The sequence below is a fragment of the Peromyscus californicus genome, unplaced genomic scaffold (assembly GCF_007827085.1).
Source record: "Peromyscus californicus insignis strain IS unplaced genomic scaffold, ASM782708v3 Scaffold_15__1_contigs__length_86483966, whole genome shotgun sequence".
NCBI lineage: Eukaryota > Metazoa > Chordata > Mammalia > Rodentia > Cricetidae > Peromyscus > Peromyscus californicus.
Window position 1 is genome coordinate 55,518,653 of NW_026294447.1, and position 11,893 is coordinate 55,530,545.

General features: G+C 46.6%; 1 long non-coding RNA gene across 1 annotated transcript; it reads left to right on the forward strand.

Moving 5' to 3' along the window:
- Positions 1-7,130: 7,130 nt before the first annotated feature.
- On the forward strand, positions 7,131-10,341 carry LOC128110911 (uncharacterized). The gene is made up of 2 exons (XR_008218377.1): positions 7,131-8,157; positions 8,696-10,341. It is a non-coding gene; the product is annotated as an uncharacterized LOC128110911 (long non-coding RNA).
- The last annotated feature ends 1,552 nt before the right edge of the window (positions 10,342-11,893 follow it).

Consider the following 11,893-nt stretch of genomic DNA (forward strand, 5'->3'; position numbering starts at 1 on the left):
GGCACCTTCTGATTGGTTTAATAAAAAGCTGAGTGGCCAATAGCTAGGCGGGAGAGTTAGATGGGACTGCCGGACAGAGAGAGGAAACTCGAGGAGAATCTAGGCATGAGACACAGAATGAGTCAGACACACAGAATGGGATACAGGTAAAAGCCATGTGGTAGAACGGAGATTAATAAAAATATGGGTTAATTGAAGTTATAGGAGCTAGTTAAAAACAAGCCTAAGCTAAAGGCCAAGCTTTCATAATTAGTGATAAGTCCCCATTTCGTTATTTGTGGGTTGGCGGTCCTGACAAAAAAGTACTACTACACCCACCACCCTGGATTTTCATCAGTTCATTCACCGCCCTCTTTGTGTCTTTCTACATTCAGATTTTTCTCTCTTTCTCTTTGAGGGAATAAGAACACACCAATTCTTTGTTCTAGTCCCCTCAGTGGACTTGTTTCTCTGAAGGTAGGAATCTTGTCCAGTGCACTTACAACGTCCCTGTATCTAGCAGAGTGTGGCAATGCAATTAACAAAAGAGAATGAAAGAGAAGAAGAAAAATGAGTGAATGATTAAAACCTGATTTAGGGCATGGGTCAAAGCCTCAGCCAAGTCAGGCACGGTGTTTTGCTTGCCAGGTTGATTTCGCTCACACCCCCTAGCTTGATTCAGCAGGAAGTTTCTGGGGCTCTCAAAACCTTGTTGCTATGGCTCTTGTCAGTTTATAGACAGGGCCATAAGAAGAGAAGTAACTTTCCCAGGGCCAAGAACTAGCAGAGATGGTATTCTAACCAAGGTAGCCCAGCTCCATCAAAAATGCAGTCTGGGCTCATCACAGAAACATCAGGGGGTTAGGGGAGTAACCCTGTGAGGGAGGGCTTGCCTGGTGTGTGCATAGCCTCTCAGTGAGTGGGCTACCAGCTTCAACCTTTGCAGCTTAGCCACTGTTCCCAGCCTCTTTCTCTTCGTTTCTCACCAACAGCAGTACATAAATTCAATTTTTCTGAGACAGGGTTTCTCTGCATAGCCCTGGCTGTCCTGGAACTCGCTCCATAGACAAACTCAGAGATCCGCCCACCTCTGCTTCCCAAGTGCTGGGATTCAAGGTGTGCGCCACCACCACCCAGCATAGACTCAGATTTCTAATGCAGATTCAATTCAGATGTGAATTACACACACACACACACACACACACACACACACACACACACACACACACACCATAGTGTGTCTCTAGTGCAATTGGTCTTAACTTGAATGCTGCATAATCAGGTTGTGGACTTTTTTCTCTGCCTCCCAGCCAGTTGTATCATGCAATGATTCCCGTGTGTCCATCTTCACTGGACACCCAACTGGTGTTAGTAATGGCCAGATGGTCAGATCTGGGTCACTCTAATGAAGGGATCTTGGGTGACAAGGTTCAGGAGTTCTTAGAGGTCCATTTCTTCTTTCCCTCTTCTTCAGATGTTTGGCTTTCCTCTAACACTTGACCTTTCCTCCAGGACTTACAGAAACCCAGGATTTGTGCTCTGGGGCAGGTAAGCCACCCTACATCCTTGTAATTCCATTCATGAATTGTCAGAGCCCTATGGGTGAAGACAGGAGGAAGAGTGATGGAAACAGTTGCCCACATTTGGGAAAAGAAGCATCCTCAGAGTCCTAGCATAAAACTACAAAGTCACAGTGAGCTGAGTGGGCACAGAGGCCACCAGCTTTGGAGACACCTCCCAACCCAGGCCCAAGACTCCTGCCACCTAGTGTACATCTTGATGAAGTCCCCGTCTCTGGAAGGAGAAAGAGCCCATGAATGGGATAGTCATTGGTTGTGATGCATGACAACAGGGGGCATTCAGGGGACGTCTGTAAGGCTGTCCACAGGTGGCTTGGATTCTTGGGGCCCTCACTTGATTGGTGAATTTTCAAAGCAGGCTCTCTTTTCTAACAGCCTGAAAGAGGTAAGGTTTGCCATTTTCTGATAGTCTGTGAATGAGAGCACGTGACAAGGACCTAAAAAGCTCCAACCTCCAGGATCTGATTCTACCAGCAGCCAATGGTCCTGAAGTAGACCTGAGTTCCAGCTACGGTCTGAACTCAGCTGCCTCTTGCCATCTGGGTTTCAGTCTGGGGAGACAGAAAAGGCTTCCACTTACTGGCACCCAGACTGTCAGTCCTAGGAGAGTATGGGCCACAGACCGATAGGTGTAGTTTTAAGCTGCCAAACTTAGTGTTGTGTGCCACAAAACAATAAAAGAAGTAATTTGCTGTGTCCAAATGTTAGTGTCGCCCTCAGGTTTGTATTTGAAACCTAATACTCAGTGATCGTATTTGGAATTGGAGCCTCCGGGAGACATCTGAGGATACATGAGGGCCTGGCCTCATGCAAGGGATCAATGCCTTTCCATAGGAGGCCATAGGGAGCTCCCTGACCCCTTCTGCCAGACAAGGGCAGGCAGATTGCCTTTCTATCTTCCAGCATGGGAAGCCGTATCAAGAAGCCTCCACAGAAGTGGAAATCAAGCCCTTGGTAGGGCTTGATTGAACTTATGAGGGCTTGCTCCCAGCCCCTAGAACCACGAACAGTAATTTATAAATTACTTGTCTATAAATTGTCTTCTGGGCCAAGTAAAGGCGCTTGTTACCAAGCTTGATGACCTGAGTTTGATTTCTGGGATCCATCAATCTATAGAGTAGAAGGAGAGAACAGGCTCTTTTGTGTTGTCCTCTGGCCTCTATACACTTGTGCCATGGCACACACATTCCCACATATATTCACACACACACACACACACACACACACACACACACACACACACACGCAAGAATTTCTAAAAAAATTATTGTTTAAGGTATTTTTGTTATAGTACCACGAATGAACTAAATAGCAGTGTTGTGTCAGTTAGCTATTACCATAATAACACTAAGTTACAAGCAAGCAGTAGGTCCTATGGCTTGTGACAAGTATTTACTGCTATAGACTCAATCGCCTGCTGTGGCTTGTTCAGGACTGGGATCCACTGGTGACACTCTCTTCTTGCCACAGATCTGAACTGGCTGGGACAGCCCCAACCGCCTTTTCAGGCCAACTTCTTTTTCTAGTAGCTGAAGGGCTAAAGGGACTTTTACTTATACTGCACCAGCCCTCAAAAGTCCAACGGCCGCCGGGCGGTGGTGGCGCACGCCTTTAATCCCAGCACTCGGGAGGCAGAGCCAGGCGGATCTCTGTGAGTTCGAGGCCAGCCTGGGCTACCAAGTGAGTCCTAGGAAAGGCGCAAAGCTACACAGAGAAACCCTGTCTCGAAAAACCAAAAAAAAAAAAAAAAGTCCAACGGCCAAGTCCAAGTACATTCCACCCTTGAAAGGGCCATGGGAACAGTCAGGGGACAAGAATGACAGCCAGCAGAGCCATCTATCACAGAAAAAGAAGAGCAGTGGCGACAGGTCCATGGTGGTCTTCGTTGTGAAGATACACCCTGTGGTGGTCCAAAGAGACATCACAACACATCTCCTCCAGAGCTGGGAGGGCTGTGACTGCTCTCTGAGGTCCAGAAGCAGAACAGCAAGACCCTTCAGCTCCTATCTATCCTGGCGTCTTAGGTTGAGGATGGGCAGATTCAGGGTGGCATGCCCAAAGAGCACAGAATTTCATTCATGGAACAAGGGTCAGCTCTCACACACACTTTCCTAGCATTTCAGAGGGTTCACAAAGGGCTAGCAAGAATAGTCTGGGTATGACGCCCATGGAGACCCCCACTCTACATCTTCCTGTGAGAGCCTGGACTGAGCTGGAAACCCCTGGACGGAGCAACCGGACCTCAGTGTCCTTCCTTTCCTGATTGGCTGGTTGCCCACACCTGCCGAGCAGAAGTCTCAGAGGATGACGTAGGGTACACCCATCAGCTGTCAACCTAGTGAGATGCGGGGGCTGGAAGTGGTCCAACTCTTCCCTAGCACTGTGCCATGTCCAAGGGACCTGAGGCTGACTCTCTCCATGGGCCCAGGAGCACACCATCTTGTGTGTGTCCAAGGGACCATCACCTGTTCCCTGCAGTTACTGCCTTCTCAGCCTGTCTTCATTCCCTCAGTCTGACTGCTGATCTCTCAGTTTATGTGGAGCAGGAGAGAAGAGCTCAGAACGAAGCCAGCGTTTCTGCAAGGCCAGGCAGGAATTTTACAGGCCTCCGAAGGACCCGGACAGCCACCCCAGCACTGGGCTGAGCTCCACGAACTGCCGAGAGCAGAGTTTCTTAGATTACAATGCTGACCTAGGTTGGCTCCACAGTCATCTTTGGCTCACATCTGCCTAATGGCCCGTGTTTGGTCATGGACCTTTTTTTATTTCCATAGCCCATAAGGATTCTATTAGCCATTAGCAAAATAATGAAGGGTTTATATAGGGGGAGGGCACGGTGTCCCTTGATATCTCCCCCCACAGCCTCCTGCGTCTGCCATCCTTCCTACACGCAGGTCCCCTTGTCAGGGTCCCGTGTACCTCATCTTTGCAGGAATTCTCTAGAATTCTAGTGTTTCTTCCTGTGTACTTCTCCTCGGCTCATCTGCGGGATTTCTCTCAGGTCTCCCCGTTTGGGTGGTAAGTACTTTATCTGTGGGCCCATTGTCAGTCTACACTTTACTGTTCATCCACACAAAACCCCCATCCTGTGAAGTATATGACTTTTCTCAGGCAAGTTTCCTTAATATATAAAGAGCTCCCACCTATCATTAATCCAGAGTTGGAATCCGAGGGAAAAGTTAGAGAAGGAACATTAGCAGTCCATCTCAAGAAAAGGAAACACAGACGATTCCTGGGAATGGCTTCTCAACTCGCCCACAGGGAGGAAACTTCAAGCTGGAGGCGAACGGGGAGAGGACTCACATTCAGGGCACATGCGTGTGACAGGCCAGCGTGTCCCCCCCCGGAAGGGCAAACTTACATCCTCTGACCTCATGGTTGCACTGTAGCAACGGAGCTGTCTTGTCCCTTCCATTTTTGCTGCTTTCTTATGGGCAGCGCCTGATTAAAAGTGACCCGGCTTGGATGTACAGATCAGACAGGATGTGAAATATTTTTCAGTGCCATGCCATTCTGATGCTGAAAAGACAGAAGCAGCCGTGGGCACAGTGGCGTACTCTCGCTATCCTGATGTACAGGAGACCTCGGGAGGGGAATCAGGAGGCCAGCCTGAAGGATGAGGTGATCTTAAATAAACAGCAATTGGAAGAAAGAGGGCGAGGGAGGAAGATATATTTTATTCGACTATTTATTATTTATTTATTCTATGTATATAAGGTGAGAACAGAAGGGTACAGAATGGTGAATTTCCTACTTCACTATTTGCCAACTGGAGGAACTGTTGCTTATCAGTGAAAACACAGTAGAAATAGTGGGACATTTAGGAACTGCCTATTTAGTCTCACTCTGTAGGTTCTTAGGTACTGACCATGCCTTAAAACAATAGATATGATTTATTGTACTAGCCGGGCGGTGGTGGCGCACGCCTTTAATCCCAGCACTTAGGAGGCAGAGGCAGGCGGAGCTTTGAGGTCCAGGCCAGCCTGGTCTACAAAATGAGTTCTAGGACAGTAAGAACTAAACAGAGAAACCCTGTCTTGAAACCCCCCCCCCAAAAAAAAATCTGTACTAATTTTATAAAAATGTATTTAATGACATAAGTCTCCCTGGTATTTGTAAACATGTGTGTGTTTCCATAACTATAAAATAATTATGCTGTATCGCATTTGACTCCTCTAACATGTCTTACAGCTGTGGCAATGCTGTCTAAGAGGTGATGGTTAGGATGTAAGGTAACTATGGCTGTGTTCTGTCCCCTACACACTGACAAGGACATACATATGTTGAGAGAGAGCATGTGTGTACATTTACAGATTTATAACGAAGACTTAAAATGTGTTCATACAAGCACAAATAATACTATGCAGGTGTTTATATTACATTCTCAACATAGAAAAAAAACCCTGAAAACATAATGAAAAGTAAATTTTGTTTTTCTCTGAGGGGTGAAACTGCTATTAATTTTACTTTGATTTTTGTATGAACACATTTTAAGTCTTCGTTATAAATCTGTAAATGTACACACATGCTCTCTCTCAACATAGATTACTTAGGCTCTTTATTTAGACTTCTCTCTAGCTTTCTTACTTTTATCCCTTTAAAAAAAACCCCAAGGATATAATGACACATAATTAGATAAATACCACATATTTATCTGCACAGCACTGTCAGGTGCACGATGCTCTCAGCATGTGTCTGCTCCTCTGTAGGAAGCCAGAGTCCGAGTTAGAGCCCAGCTTATAGATGAGACATGGAGGCTGTGGCCAGTTCAATGAGAGGCAGAGCTGGGGACTGCCGGCTTCCCTGTATTATGGGTTAATTTAGGAACAAATGTCCTTAATGTATAAAGAGCAGCAAGGGCTCTGAGCCCCTAGGGGGGCCAGCTTGGTTTTCAGAGGATGTGCCTAGAATTGGGTTCTCTCAGGATCCCGCCCACTTAAAGGAGGTGTGGGCGGGGTCTCTAATATGACTTTCTTACTGTGCAGTAAGGACCCCTCTCACTTTTACTTCTCCATCCTCCACTTTACTGTGTGTGTGTGTGTGTGTGTGTGTGTGTGTGTGTGTGTGTGTGTGTGTGTGTGTAAGTGTATACCTGTTTCTGTGTACAGAGTGAATGGGAGGGCATATGTGCGTGCACACATGCATAAGCCCAGAGATCATGTCAGATGTCTTCCTGAATTAGTCCCTACAACAGGGTCTCTCCTTGGCCTGGAGCTCATCCAGTAGACAGGACTGTCAGGCTAGCGAGCTTGGAGTTCTGCCCATTTCGCCCCCTACCCCCATCCTCAGTGCTGATATTACAAAGTGTGTCACCTTTTGTGCCTGGCTTTTTAGGTGGGTTCCAGAGCTCATCTCCGGTCCCCATTCTTGCCCAGCAAACATTTTACCCAGGGAGTCACTGCCCCCAACCCCCTAGCTAAGCTGGCTTCTCTGTGAAAACCTAGGAAAGCAGGCAGGTGAGGGCATAATCTTCCTTATTCATTGCTTCGTATTTATCATCACCCTTTTGTAAATTGAAACATGAAAACCAAAACCAAAATGACCTCAACACTTGAGCCTCGGAAGCCTGGCTCTGGCTTGACTCAGACTGTTTGAGAACCTCTGCTTGTGTGTTCCCAAATGTGCACGAAGCAGCTGGCTCAAAGCAGCCGGCTCAAAGCTCTCCACTGACTCCCCCACACCTCTCAGAGTCAAAGCTCTTGCAGTGACCTTTGAACTCCAGCGGGATCTGTATCCTCTGCACCTCTTGCCTCTGATCACTCTGTCCCACATAAGGTCTCCCTGGTTCGGCTCTGGCATCCCTTTGCTCCCAGGCCTTTAGATATGCTCTGCAAGTGCAGTTTCCAGCTTGTTCCCCCAGAGGCGCATGCGCACCTTCCTTTACTTCTTACTAAACCAACCCCTTTCGGTTTGCGCTTCCTCAAACTCCAGAGTCCCCAGGCTGGGCCTGAGCCGGGGAAACCCCACAGGGACAGCTACTCCAGGGTGTGTGCTTGCTGCCATGACAGGACTGCAGAGGTCAGGATTCCTTCACTTCTTGATGCAAAAGCACCTTCGATTTGTTCCTTGCAGAGATGGGCCGAGCGAGGGAAGCACTGACATTCACCAGTTAGCCTCTCGGTGACCTCGATCTCTTGTTAGAAGGACTCAGGCCAGTCCAGCAGCATGTTAGGATATACCGTCCTGTGTTATGGCGGAATTCTATTTCTTTTTTAGGAGACAGACATTATGGGATGTCACGCAGTCCACGCAGCGCCTCTGGAGCTGCTTTTCAAGGCTGGGGACGGGTCGCTATTATTTGTGCTGTGTTTTTAATGTTTCCTTTGAGTCTTCCTCCTGTTGATTCGGCTGGTGCTAGGCTCAGCCTCCAGAAAACAGGACAGAAACACCTCTCTGCGCTGCGCATGTTTAGTACGCTCCAGGGGAACCCAGCGCTGGTGGGCTAAGGAATTGGGAATGTGCTCCCAGTTTAGGCAAGATGCTCTTCAGCTTGAGTTTGTTTGGATGAAAACAAGATGGGCCCACATTTCTGTGTAAATCTGAAACCAGACAAGTTTCACACAGTTGCACATTTCAAAAAATGTTCTGCTCCCGTTTGGTGAGTATTCTGTGTATCTGGGAGGAGGGGGTTCCTTGTACTTTCCAAAGGCAGAATGAGTCCCCATCTCCTCTCCAAACCCCGTTATGATCAGTGTTGACTGGTTCCCTGGTGTGTGTGGGGGGGAGCCTGGGATGCTGGAAAACACTTCTTTGACATGTGAGCTCAGGGACATGCCGCAGAACCTGCCAGAACAATCCCACTGCCCATAAATACAAAATCCTCTTTCTCACCCAGAGTGCCAGGCACACCTTTATCCAGGAAAACTCACCCTGGCCTATGAGAATATTGTGTTCTGAGATATTTCTGCAAACACACACACACACACACACACACACACACACACACACACACACACACGCATATACTCGCAATCTTTCTCTTTCTGTCATTTTCTGTGTTAACCGCATTCTTAAAACCTGGAGGCATGCCAATTTTTTTTCCTTCAAAAAGGGAAAAAAAAATCTAAAGTTTTTTTTGGTAATTGAAATTCATGACAAATTACAGACAGTTTTTTTCTTCTTCCTGTCTCTTTTAGAACAACGTGTCCTTAGAAAAGAGCTTTCTTACTGAAATGGAACATTGTGGAACCTGAGGAGCGTGGCTGGGAACACGTTGCCTCACGCTGTTGTGAGCCATGGCCACCCACAGGACCAGTGTTGGGCCTCTCACTCTCAGCAAGACAGGTGGCCAGGAGGCTAGAATGGAAAGTGGATGCCTTTTGTGTCATACCTGGGTGCTGGCCAGGTGAGAGCCAGGTAAAGCTGGTGTGTGTGAGCAAGAGGACCCCAGTTTCTGTCCACGTGGAGCCTCTTCTAACATAGATCCAAGATGAATGTCAAGAAAATGCCCTCCTCCGATACTACTCACAGTGTCATAGCTGAGGAGAGTTTATTTTATTTTTGAAATTCTTTTCTATTATTTGGATTAGAATTGTCACTGTTACTGCATTTACAAAAATCCTTTGATAACTGTACGCTTCACAAATAGATTATTTTGTTTTTTCTTTCTCAGGTCATACCAAGAAAACAACTTTGACCTAGTAGTAAGAACCTAGTGGTTTTTTTTTAGCTCCTGGTTAATTCCTTGCTGCATGGCACGGCTTTAAAAGGGAGCTGCGGCTTGGCTTTTTGTCTCAGGTGTTTTTGTGTGGATGTTTGCATGCATCCGCGACAGAGTTCTCTCTCCCAGCTGACAATCACAAGTCTTCCAGAATAGCACACTTCAGGTGCTTTCAGCCCCCTTTAAATTTATAAAGAAATAGGAATAAAATGAAGTATAAATATTTTTACAGTCTCCCCATCTTTTCCTCTCCATTTCCACTGGAATAAAACAAGGATGCCTCCATGGCACTGGCCACACTGGGGGACATTGGAGGGGTCAGGAGGGCTCTGCACCTTGGTGTTAAACTTGAGATTGCCCACATCCCAGTCTCAGAGAGAAAGATTGTGATGCAGTGTTATAAGAGAAGCCAGAAGGAGCGCACAGAAGATTTAATACGGACACCAGGCTTTCTGCTGTTTCAAGAATGACTTGAGGAAATTCCTTGCGAGCAATCTGTCAGCAATGGCTTATTACTTTAAGGGATAGGGTCATAAGCATAGGAGTGGGTTCCTATGTCCGGTCCCCTCTCTCCACTCCCGGGGTGACCCAATCAGAAGTTTGATCATTCATTTCAGAACCCAGTTCCTAGTCCTGGACAAACACTTTATATCTGAAAGCCTCACAGGGGGAGCTAGGGAGTAGCTCGCAGCTCAAAGGCCTTCCCTACAAAAGGAGTTTTGTTTTTTGTTGTTGTTTTTTTCCTTTTCTTTTTGTCGCTGGATTTGTATATAACTTTTGAGTTGGGTCAGTGGCCTTTGCAGGAATGGGTGGATGGTTGCTAAGGTCATTGCCAAAGATTAGGTATCCATTAGCATGCAGGACAGAGCCAGGAAGGTCATAGGCATTGTTCTACTTCAGCCACATTAGGCTGAGTGGAGATGGACCTTCATCACCTAGGCTTGCCCATTCACTGTGTCTGCATACGTGTGCGTTTGTGTGGGAGTGTGAGATGTGTCCAGGATCCTGCATACTGTGAAGATACAAGATGTCAGTGAACTGTGTCCACCTCACGTTATTTGTGAATGTAACCTGTACATTTCTAGCCATGTAAATTTGAAGAATGATTCAGAGGAGAACATGCTGGATGTGTTGTGGTGGATCTTTTCTCAGGGACCCAGACACATTAAAATATCTGGGGGTGGAAGGACAGGGACAGAGCAACCTCACTAATATCACGGATAGGACACCCCCACCCCTTACTGGCTGATAATCCTGTTCAAAGTACCCACAATTCTTTCATTTCCCCCAAGTGAACGGACTTGAATTTTCCACCTTCTAAAACACAATCTTCGCAGCCTAAATGAACCTTTTCAACTGTGTGGTTAGAACTATTGCAAAGAGAGAGATGAGGAAATTTTGAATTTTTAAAACATCACAAGAAGAGGAATTCTTTTTACCCCCCTCTTTTTTTCAAAGAAAACCCAATTATTTTCCTGATTTGCCAGTGTTAAACATTGTCATGTGGGCAAGCCAATAGATGCCATGCAATCCCGGTGTACACACACACACACACACACACACACACACACACACACACGAGGGATGCTTGAGAAACTCGGCTCATGGCAGAGCAGCACTGGTCCATCCGCAGTGCTTGTAGCGCCAGGAGATACTTTTCAGACTGGCCAGATATGAAGAATAACCTTGGGATTAGCCTTTGACAGAATGTGAAGTTTAAGCAGATTTACCTGGTCCTGAACCCCCTGTGCCCTTCCAAAAGCTGTTTATCCCCGGTCGAGTCTAAGTTTTACGGCACCAATTGGGATCGTTTATTTCCTAAACCCAATGGTGATTTTTACCCCAGCAAGCTGAAAGCTGCACCGGGGAGCACGCCGCCTCGATATCTTCATTTCCATCTGAAATCAAACATGATCGGTAACTAAGGTTTTCCGAAGCCAGCGTCTGCCCCCCACCTCCGGCCCGGAGAAGACAGTTAATCACAGGCTTGGAAGATGAAAGACGCAGGAGGCGAGCGGAACTCTCCCAGGCAAAGCTGCACCCCGGGGGGTCATGAAAGCTGGGGGAGGGACCATGATTCCTTGATGCAATAACATATTGAGACACTTTCTGCTTTTCACTCCCTCTGGAGTAAATATAGGGCATCTCACCCATGAAGGGTGATTATAGCTCCTAAGAGGAGGAAGCGACTTATTAAGGTTTTGTTCCCGGGCAAAGGGAAGATAAGAAATCAGTATTGATAGCGAGGAGCAATCCGCAGTTTCCCCTATAAAAATATATTTTCTCTAAAAACTGTTTTGGCAGTTGGGTGATTATCATGATGATTATTAATTTGGGTCTGAAATTGACTGAGCTTTGCAGGCGGTTCTGGTGCCTCGAGCTTTCAAAAGACAACTTTTCCCACTGTAATCCCTTCTTCTGGAATATTTTGTGTAGCACCTTCTTCCGTAAAGCAATTAAAGACGTTTGAACATGTGAATTGGTTACCTGGTCCCATTAAAAAAATCTCCATTTACTGTTTAGTATCTTATTTGAAAATATTAAACCACTGAACTAAACCAACCAACCAACCAAACAAACAAAAAAAGCAGAGCAGGAGACCTTTAAAGCCAAACATTTACCCAATGGTTCGGAGGCACCGTTTCCCCTTTGATCTTACCGTCACCAGCTTTTC